This window comes from Mus caroli, chromosome 14, assembly GCF_900094665.2.
Source record: "Mus caroli chromosome 14, CAROLI_EIJ_v1.1, whole genome shotgun sequence".
Classification (NCBI taxonomy): domain Eukaryota; kingdom Metazoa; phylum Chordata; class Mammalia; order Rodentia; family Muridae; genus Mus; species Mus caroli.
This window is the reverse complement of record NC_034583.1, coordinates 25,770,757-25,777,335: the sequence shown is the minus strand read 5'-3', so window position 1 is coordinate 25,777,335 and position 6,579 is coordinate 25,770,757. Positions and strand designations below refer to the sequence as shown.

Here is a 6,579-nt window from a genome sequence, read left to right as displayed (position 1 = left end):
GCCATCAGCCTAGCTCCAAGTTCAATGTCAGACTCTGGCTTAAAAGAATACAAGGAAAGTGATAGAATAGGATACTTAGTATTCTACTCTGGCCCCTATTCATGCACAAACACACAACATGCTCACACATGTATACCTACATCTTCTACATACACATACACACACACAAATTAATCAATATTTTTTCAAATTAGCATTTCAACTAGTTAACATTTTATTTAGGTAAGCTTGGCTTGAATAAAGTCCTACATAAGTAGGATTTTTGCTTTTTTTGTCTTAATCTTTACTATTATTAAATCTCTCTCTCTCTCTCTCTCTCTCTCTCTCTCTCTCTCTCTCTNTTCTCTCTCTGTGTGTGTGTAGGCCTGAAGTTGAAGTCTTTTTTGATAGATCTCCACTTTGTTTATCAAGATAGGGACTCTTGCTGAACCCAGATCTTGCTAATTCTCTTTGGTCTAGTTTGCCAGCTTCTCTCACCCCACCCCTGCCAGTGCCATGCCTTTACTGTAAAGTGCTGGGTTTACAGGTGCTGCCACCCTTGTCCAGCTCTTAAGTAGGATCTAAACTTTGGTCCTCCTCTGTTTGCATAGCAAGTACTGAGCCATCTCCCCAGACTAAATTCCACATTTTAGTTAATGTCTTTTGTCAAAAGGAAAGGAAAACAAAGAAACAAACAGAGGCAAGAATTCCTATATGTTAAAATTAACATAGTTCACTAGTGGTTCCAAGTGCTCACATTTGTGTAAAACATACAAGTCCTTCAAGTTATAAGTGCCAAGAATAGCAATCTAAACATATAATAAGTTTTAAAAAATTAAAGAATAAAGTGGCCACAAATTTGAAACTCAGTTATTTTTAGAAACTCCAGAAACAGATCAAACCTTGCCACATGCTGTTTTAGAAGTCAGAAGTTTCTGGGGTTTGAGGGATAACTTGGTGAGCTTGGTTTCCAATACTCGTGTGTGGCTGTTCATAATTGTCTACGACTCTAGCTCCAGGATAATCTGATGCTTCAGGCTCTTGAGAGCACCTCCATTCAGGTACACTCATCCACACATAGACACATGCACAGGCATAATTAAAAAAATAAGAAACAAATCTTTAGAGAAACCATACATTTACAAAAGTCTACTCACCTAGAATTCTCCCTGGTGGGTACCAAGATAGACAGACTTAGTGGTTTCCATGGTTACACAAATCTCAGTAGAAACCTCCTCCACAACCTCATCTCAATGGTTCAACAGTATACTCCGATGGCTCAAAGCCCTGAAGACTATTTTAGCTGTCTCTGTCATACAATAAATCCTTGTATCTTTGCTTGTCTTATTGACTATAATGCCTGACAAAGACCACCCAGTGATGGACAGGCTTAGTTTGGTTCCTAGGTCCAGAGGCTGCAGCCCATCCTGGCAGGGAAGGGCCCAGCAGCAGGAGGAGGAGGTCCCATCACATCCCACAGTCGGGGCAGAAAGCAATGGATGCTTGAGCTCAGTTTGCTTCCTCCTTTTTACCCAGTCTGGGACCACAGCCCATGGAATGATACCACCTGTATTTAGGGAAGGCCTGTCCAATTCAGTTAACCTAATGTAAGCCATCCCTTCCAGATTTACTCAGAGATTTGTTTCCCTGGTGATTCTAAATCCCATCTACTTGACATTCAGGATTAACCATCGCAACTCCCAAACACTAAAAATCTGCCTAAAGGAGCTTCCAAATTGACAGCCTGTCATGTAAACTGCACAAGAGGCCAGGTGGTTCAACAGAACTGGCACAGTTTAAACAAAGCTAGTCCTCGGGACCCCAAACTGAAAAGGAAGGCAAAGCCTGCGTTGTACCAATAGGGGAAAGACAAGAATCAGACTTTCTCAAGAGTCCAAAGCACAGTCTAGACATTTGTTTCTATGCTTCCCAGAATAGAGGTGAAAAGGTAGAGATGATGACTGGAACAGGATGAAGAAAAGTCCCTGGAATGACATGATCTCAGAGCCTCCATGAACCCATGCAGGGTCAATTTGTTATGAGTGAGCTACACACTCAAAAAATAAGGAAAAAACGTTAACAGGGCAGTTAGTATCTGAGCCTGGGTCCTAACAAGCCCAGACAAGCAAGCTTAGCAGCTCATGCCCAATAAACTAATTAAACAGACAAGCAATTATGCAAAGCAGAAGTGGGAAATTTATTCAATAGGGCCACATTGGGAAGAGGAACAAAGAGGTTCAGTGAGCCCCTTCCCACTGACATTAGGTTTAGGTTGAAATAGAAAGCAAGAGGTAAATGTAACTAAGCAGTCCTGGCCAATCCAGGTGTGGTCCTGCTCATCACTTGTCCCATCACCCATCCTTGTCTGGGCTTCAATCTTCCTTGCAAAAATGGCCTGACATGTACTCAGAACTGTGTGAAATCTTCCCTGGGGGACAAGTTCCTCCTCTGACTAGCACCAGCCTTCAGTCTATTCCTTTCCCAGCATGTGATTCTTGGGGACATTCCAGTCCTGGGGACTAACTGTCTCAATAGTCTGATTGCCACAGGGAGGAACACAGGGTTTCTTTTTGGATTACCACTGCTCCTGCCAGGATGTTACAGCATCACCAGAACTGTCCTCTTCCTATCCATCATCATGGACCGTCTGTCCTTTAAGTATCCACTGCAGTGTAGAATGCCTTGGGTTCTGTATGGAGCACTCACCTGTGCTCCAGTGTAGAGTCCCTTATTAAAGAGAGTCACACTTCAAAGGCTCACTACTCTTCTTTTTGCCTTTTCCCAGATCCTTAAATCTAACCACTTCTCAATCATACTAGCTATGGAGCAGGGAAGGCTGACCAGTGATGGCGACCTTTTTCCTAGAATAAATTCTGCATGCTTTTTAGTAAGAAAGACAAAGCCAGGTGATGGTGGCACACGCCTTTAATCTCAGCACTTGGGAGGCAGAGGCAGGTGGATTTCTGAGTTCGAAGCCAGCCTGGTCTACAGAGTGAGTTCCAGGACAGCCAGGGCTATACAGAGAAATTCTGTCTTGAAAAACAAACAAACAAAAAACAAAACAAAACAAAACAAACAACAAAAAAAGAAAGACAAAGAAATCTATTCTCATAAATGGTAGTGTTACTGTCTGCTAATCTTCTTTGGAGCAGAATTAAAGAACTATTGAAGATTTCTTTACCAAATTGTCTTAAAAGGCACTTTCTCTTTTTAATTAACATATTAATTGTACCTACTTCTAAAGTTTAGTTGGGTTATTTCTCTTATGTATACAACCTGTAATGATCAGATCAGGGGACTTGGTGTAATACTATCTCCTCAAATTTTTATCAATTCCTCCTGTAGGAACATTCAACTCCCCTCTGCTAGCTCTTTTGAAATACATAGCTGGGCATGGTGGTGCATGCCTTTAATCCCAGCACTCAGGAGGCAGAGGGAGGCAGATCTCTGAGTTCGAGGCCAGCCTGGTCTACAGAGTGAGTTCCAGGACAGCCAGGGCTACTCAGAGAAACCCCGTCTCGTAAAAAACAAAACAAAACAAAACAAACAAACAAACAAAAAAACCCAAAACAAACAAACAAACAAAAAGAGAAATACATAACTGAGTGTCATCCATCTTGGTTATCCTACTGTATTAGAGAACAATTTGTCTTCTCACCTCTGCTCTCCTGAAGGCTCTGTGTCTTTTCATTGGCATCAGAGGGCCTCCGGGATCATCTCTGAGTTGGGGAGGTGAGGCAAATCCTTTTCTATTACAGGGCCCTGGCAATGAGACTGTAGGCACATGTATCATACCTGCTTGCTGAGGGCCTCAAAATCCTGCCTCCCACAGACAAGGATTCTTTAACTGGGTGTTAGAAGCTCCTGTCACTTACTGGCATCATAAAGAACAGTTTCAAAACCAACCTCTAATTGAGGTACTTTTGGCAAAAGCTGGAAATTCATAGGCGTCCTTCTGCCAAGGGTTATTGATAGAATGCATGCTTGCCCGTCTGGTAGGAATTGCAGTTTGGCATCTCAAGGGTAAGAAGAGGTTTGCCAATGGAACAGACAGGGGAAGCCATAACAGTGGGTCTTCCCTAAAGTCATCTGAAGGAAAAGGCCAGGAAGAGGGTAGAGTGGTAATTTTAAGGGGTGTGTGTGCTCTGCCCCCACTCTATCCCATATAGCTCCTGAGTAAACAGCACAGAAACATCAGACTCTATTAACAAACTGCTGGCACTGTGCAGGACAGGTTCTGAGCTTTTCCAACCCCCACCGTTAGGATATTAATAATAAGGTAAATGCCCTGTCACTTGCCATCTGAGTCTGGTTCTGCTCCATGTCTGTCCTCAGCTTCTCTTGGCCATGTGCTCATGGTCCATGTTGACTCATGGCGACCTCCTTCTTCCCTCTCCTCTGTCCTTCTCCTCTTGGTCTCTACTTGAGATCCACTCACTCTCTCTGAAGTCCTGCCTTCCTCTCTCCCCTGCCCAGACACGAGCTCTAGCCTTTTATTCACCAATCAGAGATTATTGGGGAGCATTCTTGACAGCACAATGCCCACTTTCAGACTGCAGCCTGATCTTGGGGTGCAGAACTCAGCATCTGAATACACAGTGCACAAGACCAACCCCAACAAAAGGGTGCTGTCTTTGCCACCACAGGGGATCTATACATGTCCTGCAGTACCTTTGACCTTTGAACTATAAGTAGAAACATACTCTGGAAGAGAAGAAAGTTTTTAGTAAGAATTGTAGAGGGAGAAGAGGCCCATCTTGAGAAATCAAGAAAAGCATGCTATGATAAGAGGTGTTTTGGTGTTTTTTGTTTTTGTTTTTTTTTTCCAAGATGTCAGTACAATCATGCTCTCCACTGCTGAAGTCATACCAGGGCCTTCCCATTACACCTGTAAATAAAACACCTCCAACACAGGATTTTGTTTTTATCAGTCTTCTCATTTTGCAATTTCTTCTTTGGTGTTCCAATAGAGCTGGCCTGTCTTCAGTTTTCCCAGTCTACCCTGTTCTGGAACTCCTTGTTCACACATCAAGTTAACTCAGACATAATCTCTGGTCAAACCCGTTCTCAAATCAGGAGGCAGTTCCTTAGAGAAGGCTTTCCTGGCCTTATTAATACATTGGTTCCTTTCATAGTTGGATGCGTCCTTATAATTTGCATTTTAGTGTTGATTTGATTTTGTGTATAGTTATTATCTTGATACCACAAGAATTCTCTATAAGTTCTACTTATTGCTCGTGCTAGTACACTGCCTTTAAGAGAATAGGCAAGCAATAAAATATTTACTGGAGAAATAAAAAATTAAAATAAAAAATTGCTGAGATAAAATGGGATAATAAATGAATGAGTGCTCACATTTGCTTCATGCTAGCATCCCTGGAGAAAGAGCATTTTAACGTGTAATGGGAACAGTCTACCTGAATTTACTCAATACATATTTGTATATTTTGGAAATCACAGTATACTACACAGGTGTAAGAGAGACTGCCCTTTATTTCCCACTGTCAAAACAATTGTCATACTTTTTTTCCAAGTTTAATATACTGTGCATGTAATATATTTTATATAAACGTAGAATCATTCTATATGTATGTGTTGCTTCTTTCTCTTAGTGATATTCTCCGTTGTTGGCGAGAATGCCTTTGAACTCTTTAAAGTACTAAATATATTTTGCTTCATGAATGATAGATTTAAATACCTTTCCATCCATTGTCGAGGCTCGTCAGTTTATCCGTGAATAATCAATATTTGCGAGAGCCGTAAGGACTTGCAGGTAAATCAGGTAAGGTAAAGAATCTGGAGCAGGAGGGTTTGGGGGTGGGGGGGAGGAGGTAACTTCTTCCAGGGAGCTAGAGAACATCTACTCCTTGGTGGGTGGTAGGCCCTTGAAGAGTATCAGTCAAACCAGGACTCTGTGGTTCAGGTATGTGCCCTGGCACGCGTGCCTGACCTTCAAACACTAACCCCTCCTCCCCGCGAGGCTAGCAACCCTGCAGACTTAAGCTATGACTGGTGTTTCGCCGCCACGCGCCGCCACGTGCCATCGCAGACCCGCCCCCTGCTGCTCCCGGCCACGCCCCTCACACGGGGCCGTCCAGACGCTGCTCGCGGCCCCGCCCTCAGGGGAAACCTCCGCTACTGCAGCCCGCCCCCCAGTGTAGCCACGCCCCAGTCTCGGGGCCACGCCCCCGTAATCCGGGCCCCCGGGGCTGGCCCGCCCCTAGGCCGCTCGCCGGCGCGGAGGCGGGGCCCTGCGCGATGACGTGGGCGGGCGTGCGCGTTGACGGCCCGCGTCTCTGTTAGTCAGCGGAGCGGCCGAGGCCGGACGTTGCGGCCGAAACGCGGAGCCGCGAGCAGGATTGAGTAGCGGCCGCGGCCACCGCAGGACGGCGCCGTTCTCCGCTACGGGTTTCCAGGTCGCCGTTGGCTGCACTGCCGGGTGAGTGCGCGGGCGCCGCGGCTCGGGCGGCCGCCGCTTTTTCCCGGCCGTGACCCCCTCCCGGGAACGCGCGCGGGGCGGGGGCGGCGCGGGAACAATAGCGCGGGCGGCGGGGGCAGCGGGGGGCGTGGTCCACTCCGCGCGACCTGGCTTCACCGCTC

At 45.4% G+C, this 6,579-nt stretch overlaps 1 protein-coding gene across 4 annotated transcripts in view; it reads left to right on the top strand.

The window, feature by feature from the left end:
* Nucleotides 1–6,244: 6,244 nt before the first annotated feature.
* The window catches only part of Mapk8 (mitogen-activated protein kinase 8), a 74,284-nt gene continuing 73,949 nt past the window's right edge, over nucleotides 6,245–6,579 (top strand). The window contains exon 1 of one of the 4 annotated variants that reach the window (XM_021181283.2): nucleotides 6,245–6,418. The gene's annotated coding sequence lies outside the window, so the exon portion shown is untranslated. The remainder of the gene's footprint in view (nucleotides 6,419–6,579) is intronic. The other 3 variants (XM_029468851.1, XM_029468852.1, XM_021181284.2) reach the window with 3 other exon arrangements.